This window comes from Microplitis demolitor, chromosome 2, assembly GCF_026212275.2.
Source record: "Microplitis demolitor isolate Queensland-Clemson2020A chromosome 2, iyMicDemo2.1a, whole genome shotgun sequence".
In the NCBI taxonomy this organism is placed as follows: Eukaryota; Metazoa; Arthropoda; class Insecta; order Hymenoptera; family Braconidae; genus Microplitis; species Microplitis demolitor.
Window position 1 is genome coordinate 2,953,759 of NC_068546.1, and position 21,746 is coordinate 2,975,504.

Below are 21,746 nucleotides of genomic sequence, written 5' to 3' on the forward strand. Positions count from 1 at the left end.
AATAATGTAAAATAGTATAGTTGAATAACGTTTCGAGTGCGTCTGCATATCAGTGAAATTGGTAAAGCATTCACAGCACGAAAGTCTCATAAACTTGGAAATAACTACCCGAGTGCGATAGTAAGCAGATAAGAGTATAGAGTTATGTTATATAATATATAAATGCTGAGCAAAAGCATTTGAGTTGTTGCAGAAAATAGAAAAGTGTGGATAAAAAATATCAAAGTTATATATTTATAGGGTTTTTTCATGGAAGAATGCTTTTGTACGAAAATAACATTTTTTTACGTATGAATGTATGTAAGGTATAAATATCCATTACCTACGTGTTATCGTGGATGAGAAAATATAAGAGGAAAGAAGCGTAAAAGGAAAGAGAGGAGGAAAAAAATGACTTTTAAATGCATAAGGAAGCAAGAGTGTGCTAGTTTTGCACGGTCATTATCATCCGGAACTTCCGGAGACCGGTAAACCACAAGTTTAATCTAATCTACTATATACTTTTTTTCATTCTACGAACCACCTTTCACTTCAAATTCATTTAACTTTTTTCTTTGTTTCCTTGTTTGAGATTTCAAAAAAACCCAGGAGTTGATCCTGCGCTGAGCTCATAGACGATCAATTGTTTGCTGCTTTAACGTTTTTAGTGATTTTAAATCACGATGCTGGGGTAAACATTATTTAGATAAAATTTTTTTAAATATAACTTACATTTACTTCAACTATTTTTAGTAAACTTGCACTTAAATCAGTAAACAGTCTGCAGTCTCGTATAGTAACAACTATATATTTGAAGTTCATAATAAATAATCATTCACTGAATTTAAAGAATATATTTTTCAAGCGAATCAAATTTGATTTAAGAAGATTTAAATTTCCCGCCAAAAAATCATATTTTGTAAGCAGAAATTCGGCCATAGTTAGAACAATGGCGAGTTTAATTTGACACAGACAAACCTTGAAAAAATGAAGTTCTGCATGTCGAACTTCGAAATTCGAGACAACTTTGGACTTTTTGTAATACCTCAGTATTAATAGAAATACGAATATGACAAATTCTAAGGTCGAATACGAAGACGACTTGAAAATTTTCCCAAGACGTTTTCAAAAAATTTATGTCAAAAATGGCTAGAATTATTGATTCTCAGAGATTTTTTTGTGTCTTATCAGTATGGAAACTCGAAGTTTCTGGTTTTGTCGAACTTTTTAAGAATTGAAAAAAAAATTCAATTTGAATCCCGGAAATTACATAAACTACAACTTTTCACTAGTTTTTGACGATATGAAAGCGAAAAAGTTCGAAATTGTTTAAAATTTCAAAGTTCGATAGGTCGAACTTTTTCGAACCTTTTTTTTTCAAGGGTAAAAAATATGCATTTTTAAATACAAAGTATTTTTTCTAACATAAGCTTTTATGATTTCGAGGTTATAAATAAATTTTCAGAAGTAAAAGCATAAATTTCAATCCACGGTTTTCTCAAATTATTTACTCATCCTACTTGATAACTTTAATTTTTCTATTGAATTTTTGTGTGAAGCCGAAAATTAAAATATTTCATTGATTCAAATAACGAAACTCGGGTCCAAAAATTGAACCTCGAATTCGGGTTCCAAACAGACGTATTCTAGAACTTCTTTGAACCTCTATACTAGGATTATTTTCATTTCTACACTACAGGGATTCAAATGAGTTTCTATTTATCGATTAAGGAAAATCGTCTCAATTAGTTATAATATTGGATCCACCATTGAAATTTTGTTGAATATCGAAATAGGTTATAATCAATGATAGTTCAGTTGTCACAACTACGCTGGTCATTGAAGGAATCATTAATTCCAAAGAGGGCGTTACTTTCAGAGAAACCATCTGTTTTGTTCACTATATGAAAATGCTAGGGGACTTTCTGCCAACGATGGTTTCATTCGAAATGTTCTCATTTCCTGTTTACATAAAAAATACCCTACTGGGGTAAATGGAAACCCATGATTGGAAACTAGCATAATTTCTTTAATTATCATCATCCAATTTCCCTTTTTTTTTTGTCTTGACGGAAAATTTCTGGAAAAGACGTTATCTCACATTTGTTACCAAACATATGTTTTCCAATGGAAATTGCTGTTGGTCAACAAAAAAACAAAGAATTTATCACCTTCTTGTTCATATCATGAAAAATGTTTTATTTTTCGTGAGAAATTATCGAAAAAATGTATTAAGAACGTGTCCTTATAAAAGCGATTATTGAGGTCCCGAGAAGTCTAAAATGATCCATTTGAAATAAAATAAACTCATACATCCTGACTTCGTTTAGATTGAATTTTCATAGTAAATGAAGTATTCGTAGAAATGAAACTTAAGAGCAAGTTTTACGAAGCGTGATTTGAGGTACGTTCGGATGTGCGATGAAAGCAGTTTCCAGTGAAAGCGAGAGCATAAAATCTATTCCTAGAGAGGAAGTACTCATCTGCCCATATGTTGTATATTATAAGCCCCGATGGATATTTGAGTTCTGGCACGTGGAACTCCTCTCGGGTGGGGGACTGTTACGTCCCGAGATCTGCTTCTATTCAAGATAACCAAATGCTACTGCAGAAGTAAGAAACAGTAAGACAAGACGAGCAAAGACAAGAAGCAGGTCAGAGTAGTAGCGGTACTCGAGGTGGTTAAATTATATTCAGCTGTAAGGCTTTAGCTTCTGGAGCATCGTCTATGTTCTAACCTTGTCTTACCTTTTCAGATGGCTTTTAACTCTGGTATCTACAAAGGAGTTTGTATGTGTGTATGTATGGTTGTGTTTGGTGAAGGGGGAGTAAGAAAGCAAGTTGGTAATTTCATTAGTTTTGTTGATAATCCTCGCTTTTGCCACCATTCTCTTCTATGTCTTCAAATCCTATTTTTATCTCTTTCTTTTTCTTTCTTCATTTTAAGCTGCAGCTTCAGTTTACAAGCTCACCCTTTGCTATTTTCCTCGCTTTCTTAGCTGTCCTTTTTTCACGCTTGCGCTATTGTCGTTTGTCTAAGACAAAGCTAATCTCTGAGCAATTATTGCTGCCGTTTAATAATAAACAGCTTTGTTTGTTTAAGCTGTTTGTTCTCTTTTTTTATTTACTGCGGCACCTCAACAAATAATTCACCTGCTTTGAGACATTGCGTTCATTAAAGACTTTTTGCGGATTATTGAGTTATATGTTCTGAAGAAAGAGTACAATAAGCTTCCCAAATATGTATTCTCTTTTTTTTTTTTTTGCAGAATAATTAGTACTTATTTTCATTGATTGTGTTTATGTACTTCCTAGTTCTCAAGCTATACTTTAAATTGAAATTCTGTCTGAACTATGGAAGTTATGGAAAAAATCATAGAAACCATTTTTGTAGAGCATTAAATTCTCTACAAAAAAGGTCCTTACAAATTATCATATACTCTCAACAGTTTACGAGCTATGGCAATTTTAAAGAAAATTTCAAATTTTTCCTTGTATTTCTTCCATGGAAATTTGTCATATTTTGCTTGAAATTGAAATTACTCTTAAACTATTAAATTTACATAAAAAATGATTGAATACTTTTTTGTAGATAGTAAAATTTCCTACAAAAAAGATATCAACAAATTTTTACGTGCACTCAAAAGTTTACGAGCTATGGTCATTTTAAATAAAATTCTAATTTTTTCCTCCTAATTTTTCCATCGAAATTTGTCATGTTTTTCTTCAAATCAAAATTACTCTTAAACTATTGAATTTATATAAAAAATGATTAAATACTTTTTTGTAAACAGTGAAATTTCCTACAAAAAAGGTATCAGCAAATTTTTACGTACACTCAATAGTTTACAAGTTATCTTAAATTGAAAACAAAACAAAATTTTCGACATAACTTTAAATTATTTCCTCATAACTTTAAAAAAAAATTCTGTCTAAACTATCAAATTCACGGAAAAAATTACTAGGACAATTTTTATAGACAATTAAATTTTCTACAAAAAAGGTCATTACTCATTTTTACATGCACTCAATATATAACAAGTTATTTAGATTTTAAATAAGCCTGCGAACTTTTAATCATAATCTCCATAAATTTTTGACATTCTGTTAAAAATTTCGATTCCTAGCTACTGAAATCACATAAAAAGCTTTTGAAGCCTACTTAAATTTCTATAAAATGTTGTAATAACTCGCTTATTAATTAATAAAACGTTTTTACTCAACAAAAGATCATAAATTTCCGCTCAATTTATTAATAAAAATTCAATATTACTAAATGCCCTAATATTATACATTCATACATTTATATTTATAATGTAAATAATATATATTAATATATTAAACATTAATTTCCATAAATTTTATTTCTTGTTACATGTTTCTAGAATACATAAAGGTATTTCATGTGGCTTCAATCGAAAATAATTCAATTTGATTGTACCTTCCGTAAAAGCAATTGCCGATGAAATTCAATCAGCGGTAAATGTGAACAAGCTGTAGCGTGAAAGCTTCATTGAAATATACATTTTATATATATATATATATATATATTCCACTTGATTGAACTATTTATACATTTTTTTTTTTTTTTATTTATTTTTATTTTTATTTTCTTTAACTCAAGTATCATATCGACGTTTGATGTATTAAATTGCTATACATACGCATTTGCACACTCATACATATATATAAATATATATGTGCATATATTCATCAATGCACTATTGATCAAGACTCAATTTATGAGATGATTCATCATATCAATTCTGTCACAATTTCTATGTATATTAGTTGATATTTCCTGTTACTAAATTAACATTGGTGTCTCACCTATATATATATATATATAGAGACATATATATTATTTGTCCTTGTGCCCACATGTTACAATTAAAATCCAATAATTACAATTATTATTATTGCTCTCATACTTCACTCATAGTAGTACTGGTACTAGACGACTGGAACTGAATCAGTAATTTAATAAATTCAATTGTTTAATTAACTTAATTAAGTCATTAAAAAAAAAAACAATTATCGTTTCACATGTGCCAGTCCTTTGACAATACATTAATTCATTGCAAACTATTTGAATAGTTTAATGGTTCATTTATTTATTTATTTTTACGCAATAATTTGAACGATTTCTGTCATTTTGAAAATTTTATATAAGTTTTGGATTTGAATATTTAGTTACATTTTTTTGAACATCAATATATGAGTCGATTTGACAAAATTTTTAGTAGGAATAAAAAATTGTTGGGACTGAAAATAGGAAAATATTTTTTTGAATTTGAAAAAAATTCAAATTTTACGCGGGAAAAATTATTAGGAAATTTTACTCGTATATTGGGAGTAAAACTGGATTTAGATAAATAATTACTTTTCTGTTTTTCGATAGTGTTGAATTGAAGGATTGAAAACACCAATTTCGAGTAATTTTTGAATAATGGAGAGTAAAAACTGAAATGAAAGGAAGCAGTTATTTATTTTTCCCGTGTTTATTTCGTTTGTAGCCCAGGTTTAGTCAGAATTGTAAGGTAAATTTTATAAAAAAATTCTCTTCGTGTAGAGTTTTGATTACTTTGAGTAAAAAAAATTGTTATTTATTTTAAAAAATGCCTTAATTAATGTGGACGGGATTAATAATTTGTAAACGCCTGTAAATAAACTGAAGTTCTGTAAAGGAGTTAAGAAATTGCGATGAAGTTTCCAAGCTGATAAGAAGTTAAAACTTTTTATTTATTAATAGAAGAGTCGTTAGAATTTTTTATGTGAACTGAAGTAGTCTTTAATGGCTTTTTATGAAACTTCAGTGGTTTGGAATTGAAATTTAAAGTTGCATGTGAAAAGTTTATGGCAGTTATTTTTAAAAAATTGTAGGTTTGTTTCAGAATAATATGACGCTAATTATTGAGCGGATGTAGAAATTTGTTGAGAGCTTTTCTGTATAAAACTTGATTACCTTTGAGAAGTATTAAATAGTTTATTAGGTGAATTTTTTCGAAGAGTAATTCAATTTTCAAGTAAAATATGAAAAAATTTAAAGTTACGAATACATTTAAATTATTGAAATTGCATGGAATTTCGTATTAATAATTTTCATAGAAAATTGCCATCAAAATTTGATAGACTAAAATTTTATCGGGTGCTGACTAAAATCTTATTTAGTACTTCTAAGACTTCAAGTGCTATCTAGGATTTTACAAGTTGTAGCAATTTTTCGAAGTTGAGTCTGGTCAGAATCTAAAAATCTTAACGTGGTGTATTTAGATTCTTCTATGCACTCTAACAACTTTGCCAGAACCTTTCTAACTACTTTTAGAACCTACTGATATTTAATTAAAAAATTATAAAAAATTATTGTAAATTTTAATTTTTTCTTCTACGATCTTCAGAGATCCTCAGGATCCTAATATGATCTCTTAGTATTCGGCCATGTACTTTTATAATTTATTTTTATATAAAACCAAATATTTTTTACGGGACTGAGAAAAATTTAGGCTGTGTGAGACTTTAAAAAATTCAGAGTGTATACAGAAATTATATCATTATGATAATTTTTTATATAATTTAAATACTCGTCCATTATATCAAAAGGAAAAATTGATTTCAAAAGTATTTTAAAAATTATATTAATAACTAAGAAATTTTATAATAATTTAGTATTAAACTCGTCTTCACAGTATCCAATTATCAAGATCAATAAAATTGATTTATTCTTTTGAATTTCCCTCTTCACTATTCCAATCATTTAAAAAATTTACAGTTACAAAAAATAAAGAATTTAATAGAGCCTAGAAAGATTATAAAATAGAGTCTAACTAGGCGCTAATAAGTCCGCTTAAAATTTTAAGTAAAGCCTCGTCAAGCTCTACCAAGCACCGTAAGCATCTTTAATGAGTTTGAATAAGGTCTAATACCTGCCGAAATTATAAAAAGCAAAGCTTACTCGTTCCCAAACAGAACATCCTTTCTATGTTCCTTAGATTCTGAATTCCCTTTACGTCCTACAGAGCGTAGATCCGCAGAGCTTCAAGGATCTAAATTATAATATTGATGTTTTATCTACTGTACAAAATTTTCCGAGTGAGCGCAGATTACATACATACTGCTAATACAGAATGAATGCACAACGGATGACTGTTTATTTATTTAATTCCCTTGGAATGAATACGAATTGGAATAAAATCTGTAATCTTCCGATTTTTTATGACACCGAAGTTAGCCGACGTCTAATAATCTTCTGATTCTCTTTTAAAACAATAAATTACAAAAAAAATCAAATTTAAAAAAATTGCACCTGTAGTTTTTTTAATTTCCCACATGTGCATTTTTTTTTTTTTTTTTTTTAATTTCTATTGATTTGTTGAAAAAAAAATATCCATAAATTTTCAATTGTCTGTCAATTTCAGGATCCTAATTTTTTACGTTGGAAAAATGATTGAAAAAATTTCTATAAATTTAATATTGAGGACCAAGGTCCGAAAAAAAAAAAAACCAATTTATTTTATCAACAATAACCCGATTTTAAATCACAATTAAAAATAATTATAAATACACCCGAAAAAAGTTTATCTTCAGCAAGCTTTTTAATAAAATACCACAAGGTCTATTTTAAAAAATGATATTCCTGCGCATGTTCTCGACTGAAAGCAGCACAAAAATAATTTTAATAATTTATAATATCGACTTTTATCCTTGAGCAGTCAGATAAAATTACATCTAACCCGCAGAGATCCGAGTGCTCTCACCCACGTACTGCACAATACTATCCAGCAAATTACCTTGCAGCATATATCTAGTTTTATCTCGTCTCATACAACTTTCAACATCTCTCATATCAAACTAACAAACAACAATAATTATAAAAATAATAGTATACTTTATCTTTAAGGTAATTTAATCCTTATTAAAAACGTAATTGCGATTTTAATCAGAAATAATCTCAAGTGCTTTAATAGTAACAGAATCCATGTAATAAAAATGATTTTAAGTACAAGCTCAAGTTGAAGTAACTCATGAAGAGACGTAATTAGACATTTTAAAGTAATTGACTTAAGTTATCACTTGAATCTCGAATCTTTAATCTCGAAGCTTCTTGCTTACTATATATTTCATGTTAACTTTTCTTTATCTCGTCTTCTTCTTCTTCGTCTTCGTCTTCTTCTTATCCTTGTTAGCGGTCTTCCGGGTTTACAACCGTATGTTTGTGTACGCAAAACCACTAAAGATTTAATCATTAATCATGATTCATGCGTTGCAGTGAGTTACGTAATGGCAATGCCAAGACAACAACCAGAGCTATGGAATTGAGTTGTGATAGTAATAGAGAACAGGCACATGTGTTTTACTTCAATATATATGTATATATATAAATGTATAGACGGATGTATGTGATTTTGTCATGCGTATGTGCAAGCAAATGTCTGGGAAAATGATTGCGCTCATCATTGATCGATCGTTTAAATGCGGGATTAACTATATATGTACATATATAGAAGAACGGGTAAAACGGGACTGGGTGGGCAAAATGGATCGATAATAATATTTAGTAAAAATTTTTGTTTACACGATTTTGTCAAATTGTCATTTACGAATCTTATCATCATTTTTGTACAATTTTGAGTGTATCAAAATTTTTTTCAAAATTTTATCTTGAAAGAAGTTTTTTGCAATTTTTTTCAAGACATTTTTTAGTAGACTCAAAGTATTAATGACTATGAAAAATCTTTACGATTCTTCGTATGAAAATATATATATATATATATAGGTCAAACTGCATATATGAGACATATATTTTGGTATATGTAGTATATATGCAGTTTGACCCTGATATATTCCGATATATATTTTTTTCGTATGGGTTTTCATTATGTTTAAATTTTTTGGAGTGAGGAGAGGGGGCAAAATGGGATGCCCCTAAAATTTTATAAAAAAAATTTGTTCAGATTAAATACGAAAAATTCTACTATAATCATTTTTTTTTTAATAAAAGAAAAAAAGATTTTTTATTTTTTTTTTAAGAATGGTCCATTTTGCCCGTTTGCAAATTTTTTTTTTTAAATCTTGTGACAAATTATTGGAAAATAAATGTGTTTTGACAAAAGATCGATAAAAAAATAAAATAAAATTCCTGAAAATTTTTCATTGGAAATTTGAAAGGTATCAAAAAAAGTGTGATTGATTTTTTAAAAATATCTCTGTAAGTAATGAGTAATTTGAAAAATTGTAAGATACCTTTTTTGTAGAGCTTTTAATTTCCTAGAAAAAAAGTATCTAGTATTTTTTTCTTAAATTGAATACTTATTGAAATAGCTGGAGTTTAAAACTGAAAATTAGTCATATGAAATTTTGGTTCAAAATTTGGACTTCATGTGACTCAAATTGGATTTAAAAAAAAATTCTGGACACACTTAAAAATTTGATTTCATTTCTGGCTGTGATTTAAAAGACAATAAATCAAAATATTATTAGTTTTTTTTTTTTATATTAAATTTTAAAAGTGAAATTAATAATTCAATTTTATGAAAAGTAAAATTTGTAAGTAAAATAAAAATAATTAAATTTATCAAAATAACGTAATTAGTTTTTTGCGGAGTAAATTTTAAAAAACAGAATAAAAAATTTCCCTCATTAAAAGTTTTATATTCGAATGGAAATAGAATAAAAATGAAGTTAATTAAAAAAAAAAAGAAGCTAAGTTTTTTTTTTTTTCAGAAGGTTTACTCGACGTAAAATTGAATTGGGTATGATAAAAATGGTCGATTTTGTAAAATCAACATGAAGATTTCAGAACGTTAGGCTGTGGAGTGCTGTCTGCCTACACGATGTAGAAGAAGAAGAATACCGAGCGGAATAATTTGAAAATAATGAGGGCTTGATGAGAAGTAGTCTTGAAGAGAGTTAGGCGGTTGGGCAACGGTGTTATCTCTACTGCGGTCTTGGTGGTTCTGCTCATACACACTCAATACTTCCATCCTACGCTTTTTTATATACCCATACGCACACAAGCTTCCACATGATATTAACACAACTACGTGGTTGTGTCATGTATAATATATAGCTTTGAATCATGGTTTTCATTTATACAGAAAGAAATATAACGACAGTCTGTTCTGGTTACAGTTTTCTACAACCACCGCCATCATCACCAGCGAGCGAGACAACCACCAGAGTATCCAAGTAATATTTTTATTCGCCATACTACTCGTTAGGTCTGTCCACAGAGCTCATTAATCACTTGTCAACCTCTTTTAACACTTTTATACCACCCTATGATCACATTATTATAATTAATTATCATTAATAATAATAATAATCATAAATAATAAAAAATAAAAGAACGGAAAAAAGGCCACTGATAAAATGTACCGTTTAATTTAGTTTTAATTGCAATAACTCGTGATCTATTGAGGCTATGAAAAAATTTATAGAAACCTTTTTTGTAGAGAATTTAATTCTCTATAAAAAAGTGTTCAATAATTTTTTGTGTAAGTCGAGTATTTTGTGAGTTATTTTAGTTTTAAATATAAGAAAAATTGGAGGTAATTATTTTGAATTTTTTTTTATTTAATTTCAAATTGAAATAACTCGTAAATTGTTGGGTAAATAGAAAAATTTGTGAAAACCTTTTTTGTAGAAAATTGAATTTCCTACAAAAAAGCTTGATATAGTTTTTCACGTAGAGTTAATGGGTTAGAAGGAATTTTAGTTTAAAGTAAAACAGAGAAATTTTGTTTTATTTTTATAATGAATTGGGTTATAATATCAAAGTGTTCATTACAGCGGTACAAGGATATTTAATTATTTTGTTGTTCATCACCGTGTAATAGACTTACTTTTGAATTACATAAAAAATTAAACTTGTAAAAATTGTGAGTTTTACATGAGTTTTCGTTGCTACGAATATTAATGGCGCCCAAACGCGTATTTATTAAAATAAATGCAATAGAAAGTGAAAAAAAATTTAGAAAATCCAAAAGTGCACACTTCAATCGCTAATTTAATTTTTAATCATTACTTTTGTTTTGTAATATTAATTAATTTTTTTTATTAAGAATTTTTATTCAACTTATAAATTATCAATTTGATTTTTTTATTTATTATTTTCAGTTGAATATTTTTTTAAAATATCCCGCCTTTTTGTCTTAGATGTCGCTCTTTTTTTTCAAACCTATACTGTTACGCTAGTGCTGCTGCCAGTAGTTGATAAAGAGAAAAAATAAAAAAAATAATAACAACAGTAAAAATAAAAATGGCAGCTAAATTTTTCATTAATAATCAGTTTTACGTTTTTAATTAATTACAATTAAACTAAAAGGATTTAGATAGTGATTTTCCATAGGGTTCTTGTGATACAAAATACAAAGATAATAAAAAAAAAGTTGGGCCGATTAATTATTTCTATCGAGAGTTATCGTGTCTACGAAGCTTCATCCGTAACAATTGTCAGCACTGGTTTCTTGAGTTGAAATAATTTATTTAAAACTAATAAAATAACGAATCGACTTAATATTAGGTTCAAATTGTTCCTTAATAAATTCTCTAAATGCTAGTATACAATTTTACCTATTTTGGTGTAATTATAAGAATGTAGAAATATTTGTGTGTAAAAAAAATAGTCGCAAAAATTGGGAAGTTGGGGCAAAATAACAGCGCTTTTGGTAGGTACTCAGATCTGAATGAGACACAGTTTTTAAAATAAAAAAATAATTTTTTGATTCAAAAGTACAGGGCAAATTAATCAGCTGAGGATGTAGCTGAAGCTAGCGGCTGTAATAAGTAGCGGCCACCCAAAAAATTACGTGGCTGCTAGCTTCAGCTTCATTCAGCTCGGGCAATGTGAGCGATCTTAAATTTTAAGTAACAAAAAAAAATTAACTCCAGCCTTTCTTTTAACCCTGAGGTTAAATGGGTTACTAATAGAAAAAAAATTGCATTACTGTTTCATTTTACCTCAAAGTAAACTTTTTCTGATTCTGAATAGAAAAATAGACACGAAACGAAAAATTTGATCTGTTATCAATAATTTTAAATCTCCCTGTCCAAGCTGATCAATCTGTTCATTCTTTTTTAAAAATCATAACAAACTATTTAATTAAAACAACAAATTAAAGCTTGGAAACTTCTCTCGTACTCAATTTATCTTTTTTCTCAAGATAAAGGATTGATATGAAAATAATAATGGTTATTATTTTACAGAATTTTTATCGAGTTTGTTATAGGAAATTGGATGTCGTCGATGGATGTCAAGTGTGAGTCACGGTCGATCGTTAGTTGTTGTCGTTGTTTATTTTCCGAGAAAAATATAAAAGGGAGAGAAGAAATTTAATAGGAACAAAGTCTGAAAAGCTGAACAGCCTTTCATATATGTCTACACTAGGTATAGTCTATGTTGCTCAGTGAGAATCGAGTAGATGCAATCACAGAATATCGATTTTCAAAAACTAGAAAACAGTAGTGCCACCAGTAGAATCAAATAAAGAGATTGGAGGAAAGCAAAACCTCTATAGAATATAATGTTCCAGAGAACATGTTAGGAATATTGAGAGAGTCTACTTGTTCTACAATCTCGTACGAATTTGTCTTTTTTTACTATATAGATATATAGATACAGATTTAAAATTCCCTAGACTTTTGAATATTTTACAATCAATGTGTAACTTTATAAATTCATTTACGAGCTTATAGTTTTATTTTTTAAATTGATTTTTAACCTCATGATGTTGCGTGTACTCTATGAATAAAAGTGACGTTTTTTTTCCAGCAGACAAGCTTTAGTTTTACTTGCTTCACTTGTGACAAAATAAAACGACAGGAAAAATAAAAAATTATCCTCAAGAGACTGAGAAAAAAAAATTTAATATGAATTTTTATTCTCTGCATCTGCTTCTATATTTTCTCATGAATTTTTATTTATATATTATATATTATAATTGAAACAATTTTTTTAAAGTACTCAAATTTATTTACTTGATAAATTATTTTATAATTTACAATATTAAAATTCTAGTCTGTAAATTGGGTTCAATTTTTAGACCTTTGAAATTTTATTTCTGGATGTTTAGTTATATAAATTTGAAAAAATGATTTTACAAAGTTATGAATAAAAAATACTATTCGGCAGTTGGGATAAAATTAAATTTCTTTGACGTCACTTTTACAGAAATGGACTAGTTCTTTCGATAAAAACTCTTGAAAAGGTCATAAAAGAAGCTTTTATAGGTATTTTAAAATTTTAAATGGCGGTCAATTCTTAACTGTCCACTTTTGCCTATTTTTGAACTTGAACTTTCAAAAAATGAGTGTTTGAAGATTTATTAAGTTTCGATACAATTGTGGGCGCCATCATAACAAAGCATGTTATTTATAACATACACATACAAATATATAAACTATTGAACCAATGACATTTTTGAAATGTACACAACTAATTAAAACATGGTATGAAAAATTGTATGCAATTTCTACCGTAAAAACAAGTCCAATAGTTACACGTAAAAATTGAAAACACATTACTTGAAATTATCCACAAGTTGAAATCAATCAGAAATACAAATAAATGAACTTATTTATATAGGTGGAGAGGGGGTAGGGTAGGCAAAACGGGGTACCCCCGAAATTTGGTAAAAAAAAATTTTTTTTTTCTAATTACTGTATATTCGATATATTTGCGCATTTTGAGCCCTACGCATGACACCTGAGGCAAAATGGACCAGACGTAAGTTCTGAAAAATGAGTCATATTTTTATCGTCAAATTAAAAAAAAATTCATATGTTAATTGATTTTTCGGCTGATTTTCTATAGTTGGGGCAAATTCGGCAACTAAAAATATTCGAAAATAATATTTTATTTTTTAATTGATAAAAATTCAATTAAAAAAAAAAAAAATATCATTTTTTGAAGGGGGCGTCTCTGCCCCGCAAAAAAATTTTTTTCTGCCTTCGTATCCATTAATAATGTGAAATGTAATTTTTCTTTATGTATTTTACATAAAAAAAAATTTAGTTTAATGAAATTCGATCAACTTTTAGAATTTTTTTTTTTTTAACTTTTTTAAAGGGTACCCCATTTTGCCATCCAGAAAGAGAAATTTTATTTTCTAATAGCAGCTAAAAATTTTGTCTATTTACCTTGAATACCATAAAAACAAATAGATTTGGCGTATTTTAGTCATCGAAAACTTAGTATTTCCATAGGTATCCCTTTTTGCCTCCCCCCGCCCTACTTTATTTTTACATAACTTCAAATTTTGAAGTCAGAAATGTCATAAAAAATTAAAATCTCAATGTAATTTATTTTACCCATGTAAAAAAAAATCAATTTCAAAAAGATTCCAAAAAGTTCAATATTTGGAACTTCTAGTTTGAGACAGATTATAACTTTTTTTGAATTTTTGTAATTTTGATAAAAAATAAAAAGTCTAGAATTTTATAGGGGCGAAATTTGAGTCAAAAAAGAAATTTCTAAACCGTATTTTTACTATACTTTACCTTCGTTCCGAAAGTTTCCATTAGAAACCAATCACCCCATGAGAAACCGAAAAATTTCTAACTAGAGTTTTCAATGCAATTTTCGAAAAAAAAAGAAAACTTTTAAAAAGTTTTTGATTTTCATTTTGATCGTTTCTGAAAAAATTTATAGGTTTGATTGAAATAAAATATTTTTAAGTTCTGAAATGAACTTTTAAGAAGCATTCAACTGTTTTTTGATACTGAATCATGTTTTTCAGGAAAATACTAAGTTTTTGCTGATTCATGCAATGAATTGCGAACAAATCGACAAAGAATTTATGGAAAAAATGAATTCCAGCTTCAAACACAAGTATTCAGACAAAATCATAAAAATTGATTTGAAATTTTTTTACAAAAAATATTGAGTTCCGAAAATACTCAAAATTTTTTTTTTTTTATTTACCCGTTTATTTTATTGCTTTCGGAAATATAAATTCTGAAAAATTTCGATCAAATATTCGATAGACGAATGACTAAAGAAAGTAATTTATAGACTAAATATTCCAATGATCAGATAAAAATAATGACGAATATATATATTCCATCGTAATACTATTTATCTTGTATCATTATCTAAATTGTTTGAGCGGCAGACCATTTATTTGAATATGAAGACAAATCATTAGTACACGCCTATCAATTTCCTGTCATTTCTCTGTCATTATTTAAACTCGATCAAAAGTATATATTTATTTTTCTCTTGAATGTCTATTTCCCCAGAGATTTACTCTATCACTATAATTTAAATCTATTAATATTAATAAAAAATACTATTGAAATCATCTTTAATATATATGGAGTAGAATAAATACTTGTGTAGTCTAGGCTCTACTCTAGAGGTAAAGCTAAAGTATATACATGAGAATATGTACATATATAAGTAAACATGTGTACATAGTATAAGTCAATATACTTAGCGGGAGTAACATAAACAATTAGAGTGTAGAGGTGAAGAGGTAGATAATAGAATCGTTGAAATAGAGTGAGATTGTGTGGACGGTAGTTGTCAACAGAAATGTCTTTCTTGGCATGGATCGAGAGTTTGAAACCCACTTGAAAATATTGTCTCATCAGTATCCATTAAGGGTTAAGAACCCCAGGGTTGACGAGTGGTGGCCAACTGAGGAGCAGTTTCACTGGTAACTTGTCGAAATTCAGTACAAAGTGTAAAGGTAGCTTTAGGTTTAGGTATAGGTTTATATGTAGTGAGCAGTTACCAGTAAGTATATTGAAGCGAGCTGTAAAATAGTATCCACTACAGTAGGTGTGTAGTTTAACGTTGGGTTGTGTAACTGGTATAGTTGTTACTATTGATAGTGGTAGTTTGTCGTGTATAGCTAGAATTTGTAGAGTAGAGGTAGAGGTAGATGTAGAAATAGAGATGGAGACAGAAACGATTGTCGAGTACTCAACCATCCGGTACAGCTGACGCTGCCACGACCGGAATTTCTACAGCGACGACACAATTATCGTAGACGATTACATCTGGCCCGTTTGTCGTATGCTATACACATATATATACATATGTATGTATATGTATGTATGAGGGGTGTGCAAATAGTTCGAAATTACGATTTATTCGAAAATTCGAAAATTTTTTTTTGAACGATGTAATATTGTAAGAATTTTTTCAATAATTCAAATTTTCTGTCGAAAGTAAAAAGAGCTCACGGATCTTTGAAAGTTGATCAAAATTTTCACGATTCGAATCAAATTCGGAAAGTTACGAATAAATTAATTTTAAGGAATTATTCGATTCAAATTTCACATTTCAAATTCAGTATTCGATTCAATTCCCACACCTCTAATATATATTTGTGTAAATATTCGGATGATAATCCCACCCCTCAGATTTAAAATTTCTTAATCGCACCTCGAAATATGTTGAATAATATCAAAATAAAGTGAATATTGTAACGCAATAAAAATATCAAGTTAATGAAAATTTGATAATTCTGAAAACAACTACTGCTCAGTTTATTTTCATCACTACTATAGATAAAACATTATTGAGCTCTTAATAAACTCACCTGCCAATGGAACGAAAGAATGACTATTGATTTTCCGTTGGCTTTTAAAAACTTAATTAACAGTTTTTTTTTTCTCTACAAGTAAATTCCCACGTTTTTTCTTCTACATTTGACTGAGTTCATAAATAATGACTTTTTGACTGACAAAAATTACAATTTGCAAGTTCATGTCATGTTTTCATTTGCTTTATTCTTGCGAATAATTATGTCTAATGATGAGTGATATTTTATATTATAGTTCAGTTAAGTTATGTACTTCTCCCACATATATAGATACCATGCCCGTTCCTACACATATTTTTTTTAATTGAAATTTTTTGTAAAATATATTATGTAACTCATGTATTTGGAACTCTAGAAACGCCTTTGCTGTTAGGTTCACTATTACTACTTGAATAAACAAAATAGATTTGTTTTTACTGTAAAGGCCCTAAAATTCGATAATTTTGAAATTTCGCGGCAAAACTTACAAATTCAAACAATGGAAGAAATAATTGTTCTATGGGGCATTCCATGCCAAATCGGACTGGTTCAAAAATTGTTTTTTCCGATTATCTTAATATTTTGGTACTTCTCAAAGGAGGCTTCCTGGTAAATTTTGAGATTTTTTTGTTCAATGGTTCATAAAATATCGAATTTTCAAAGAAACCGTTAATATGAGAGATACACTAAGAGGACTTATAACGCGACTCGACTGTAGTCGAAACTCAATGGTTTTTTTTTTTCGAAATTTTCATTTCTTCAATTTGAAAATCTTGATTAAAAACACTTTGAATATTTGTTTTGTATTTTTTACTGTAAAGGTCATCTAAAAACAAAAATTTCGAAAAAAAAACCATTGAATTTTTACTATTTTTACGAAATTTATGATCGAAAACCATGAAAAGAGCGGTTTTTTTGAAAATTCGATATTTTTTGAACCATTGATAAAAAAAAATCTCAAAATTCACCAGGAAGCCTGTTTTGAGAAGTACTAAAAATACCAAAAAATCAAGAAAATCGGAAAAAAACAATTTTTGAAACCACCCGATTTGGCATGGAATAACCCATATATAACTAAGAATAAAACTCTAATTTACTAAAAATTTCTGTTTCAAATTTAAAATCTTTGTTTGCTTCGTTATCAAAAATTTATGTGTGGCATTTATCACTAAACTGTTTTTTAAGTAAAATAATTCAAAACTTACCAAAAATGTAGTCAACGTCTCGAACAGCAAGATTCTGAAATAAACAAAAAAAACCCATTAGAACAAAGAATTTCTATGGAAAACCAAAAAAAAAAAATGAATAATGAAAAACAAATAATATATTTATCATTCATAGATTTTATAACGTATAAAAAAGCATAGGCATGAAAAAAGGAGGTCGGAAATTTAATTCAAATTTTAATCGTAGAGTTGATCTCTACCTCTAAATTGAAGGGGGTAGAGTAAAAAAACGTTATAGCTTTTTGTTCCAGCTGGTGATTAAGCACAGTGTGCCATTAAAAAATTCCTGGTGGCAATCTTCCAAGCGTGCAACGACCCGCAACGAGGCGCGGTTGTCCTATACTCTTCATGTCATCGTCATAGTCAGTGGTACACACCTCCCCAGGTCCCTTTCCTCTTGGCCTCCTTGTCTCCCCAGTAGACGAATGATGACGAACGTGTCCCAACACGTTCCGCTTCGCGCTGGGCATTATGGAAGTTCGTCGAGCGAAGTTCCTGGTTTTATTTTTGGTTGTTCGGGTGATAGAGCACCGGCGAAAAGAGGTAGGGGAGAGGAGGAAGGGAGTAGGTCGCACAGTAGATATGAGTGTAGAAGGTGTAGGTGGAGGTAGAGGTAGAGGCGAGTATAACCACTTGTCTATACATAGGCAAGTAGTTAGAATAAGAGGCAGCAGCAAAAGAAGAAGAAGAAGAAGAAGAACCAAGTTTTAACATATCAAAAAGTTTCTAAAGGCTTACGATGAAAGACGATGTGAAAAGTCTTCACAAGACATGATTGCTAATAGTCTCATAGTTATCCTTTTTCACTGGTCTTTGTATATTATAATATATAATAAGAGATTTACTGTCGTAAACTCTGACAGCGATATTTTTAACTTTTCGTTGGCATTCATTTATGCATTTGGTTATTTGTTTAACTTTAGCCAGTGTTCATGTTAACACAGGGCTGAAATTGCTATTGCTACAGTTGATAGTATTACGGTGGCTAGTATTTTCTGGTTAGCTTTAACTTGTCTCAGGTGATCCAAGTTGATACGTGAAAACGAATAGCGTCGTTAGACTTTGAAGGTTTTTGTTAAAATAAGAATAAGGAGTACCAATGGATGAATTGGTTGAATGGGTGAGAAAAAGATGGAAATAGTGAGGAAGAGAATGTATAAAGCAAGATAATGCTCGAGAGAAAAGAGAATGGAGGAGAAGTGAGATAGTAAATGTGGCCTCTTGACGTTTCACGCGGATCGATCCCAGACACCCGGTGGTGGTGATAAAACAAAGGAACGTGCCGCTTGAATTATGAATGGTGTCTCGATTTGAATCCGCCCGGAAGATCTTTTCTATTCTTTTACCATCGTGATCATGAGCTTACAGATGAATTCACGATGACATTGATTTCAGTGGATTATTAAAAATAGGCAGTTGCCTTCTTTTTACTTTTTTTTTTACCTCAAGATGTTACGTCTTGTGTAGCACTATGGAAATTTTCGGTTTAAATCATATAGAATTTAGGAGATAATATATTCATGATTTCGTATTGGAATATTTTATTCAACGGAACTTTGATCCGAGTAAAATGTCTATCAGAATATGTCAGAATATAGATGACAGCATATTCTTGGTTACTTTTCCTGTAACTATTCTCGTAGATGTGGAAGAGGATGTCATGCTCACAGGATCATCAACTTTCACCCTATAATGAGGTTACATAAAACTATATCTGTATAAATGAACGTCCTAGTGACACTAATTTGACTTTTAAGTTATTATAAGTGACTTCAGCAAGTTGTAACAATCATTATAAAGGTGAGGCTATTTAGCCTAATGGGATATTCCCGGTGGAGATTAAGAGATAGCTCCAGCAGCTATGGTCATAAGAAGAAGAGACAAAAGAGAGTTTGGACGACATACAGATTTCGCCGTAGGGTCACGCTTCCCTCGGTTCTCGTCGTTGCAAATCATGAGTCGAGGTCTTCTTAAAGAGGACCAAGGGACTTAAAACTACTGTCAGTCGGAGGCAACCAGTCGCCTTTACAGTACTTGATATTTCTTTATTTCTATCCATACTCGCACAAGAACACACTAGAGAGTTTAACGAACAAGTGTCCTGTGCCCTGTATTGTAGTGTGCTTTTCAACCAAGACCGATAACAAGCAGCAGTGTTCTGTGCCAGGATTAAAACCTCCACATACAACAGGACATTAAACAATGTGAACATGTATTTCTTTGCTTTTTATACTCTGAACTACTAGCAGCTAGATACAACCAGCGCAACACACATAAATCTACACACACCTATACAAAGAGGAAGACGTTAGTCGGGCAGATTTTTATCTGCATCATGGTATACGAGCCAAGACAATGAAACAGACTACGCCGTGACAAAATACTCGACGGCAACTTCCTCATAAAAAAAAACTAAACAATAAAGAATGAAAAATAAAATATAAAAAATGGATTTAATTAAAAGAAATAAGCCAAGAGTTTTATGCTTCTTCATCCACTTCTGCTTCTTGGATACACCCAATATTCAGCAGTGTCGCAAGAAGGTTAATTTAATGAATTAACTATATTTATAATCCAACTTGCAGACAAATCAAATTATTGTGAAAAATAATTATAATAATAATAAAAGAAAAAGCTGAAAGTTAAATAAGTTTTGATTTAACGATTTTCATCATCATACCAAAGTAATCAGTTTTAACGGGGCTGATACTACGGGGAAAACCCGCCGGAAGGTTAATTGAAAGTATGATTCAAGGGAGGTTGAATTACGAGGAGCTCGGTGCCTCGAGGGGAGGTTTAAGATTTAAGATTTTTCCTCAGGTCAGGGTTTCTATCCGGTCGTTTATCGCGATGGCTTCTAGGATTTTCCTTCATCTTTTTCGCTATCACCGTCGTCGTCTTATATGCCCCTCCTTTCAGAGCCAGTAGCTCTAGTAGCGAGTTTTTTTTGTCACTTGTTCTTCTTCGAGGACTATGCCATCACCATCTTTAGGCAGCCATCGAAAACCCGGCGAACCAATTCACAGCTTCACTCAGTGTCTCGGGTATCCTTCGAGAGCCTCGGCAACGTTATCTTGACTACGTAGTCTTGGCGCTGATGACCTCCCTAACCACGTTACGGTACGACTTGGCGAACCTAAATGCTTTTACCGGTTGCCATTGGTTACGACCTCGGGTTTCGCTCTGCTCAATCTTCCTCTTACTTTATACAACTAAACAATCCAAGTCTTATTTTATCCGTACTAGTAGTAGTAGTAGTAGTAGTAGCATTAGGATGACTAGTAGTAGTAGTAGTAGTAGTAGATGTACTATGGATGAAAGTTAACTGTAGGATTTGTACGGGTCATCTGCGGCAGCAAGCACTTGCTACATTAACAGCTCGTTTGTATAGCGGATGGGTTGTTTGCCTTCCGCGTATTTCACATTGTCCTGATTTTGGAAGCTTAAGATTCAATGCTTTTAATGCAAATGTTAAGCTACAACCCAGACCCATTCTCAAACATGTACATTAATTCTTATCCCGCACAACTTGTATTTATAATTAACACAACAATATATTCATTTATACAGGAACGAATTCATTTGCTGGTTGCTAAATAAAACACAATTGTTAATTGTGTTAAGCGGAAAGCCTCAGAGAAAACTCTAAACTTGGATTTAAGCTTTATCAGCAAGATTCCACATCAAGACATGAAAATTTAAAAAGGAACGAAATTAAAGTCAACAAATATCAAGAGACACTGGGGTAATAGGTAGATTCATCTGCTGACATCGTTTAGATACTTCAATCCAGATATACACGAAAATTGTGTGAACCGAGGGGTAGTATCGTAGTAGTAAAACCTTCATCATGACACCCTCTTTTTTTCTCTCCCAAGCTCAACCAGACAAGCACACAATCCATTGAGAATGAGTCTTAAGACTTACCATGCTCCTTATTTTCTTACGACCTCCAAGGCACTTGGCTATCTCGCTTCGATCCGGTTGCTACTCTACACTCTAGCTGGTTCTT

General features: G+C 30.2%; 1 long non-coding RNA gene across 1 annotated transcript in view; it reads right to left on the reverse strand.

Moving 5' to 3' along the window:
- The window catches only part of LOC128669015 (uncharacterized), an 88,537-nt gene that overhangs the window by 55,651 nt on the left and 11,140 nt on the right, over positions 1-21,746 (reverse strand). The window contains exon 2 of the long non-coding RNA XR_008404570.1: positions 17,714-17,747. This is a non-coding gene — a long non-coding RNA (uncharacterized LOC128669015). The remainder of the gene's footprint in view (positions 1-17,713; positions 17,748-21,746) is intronic.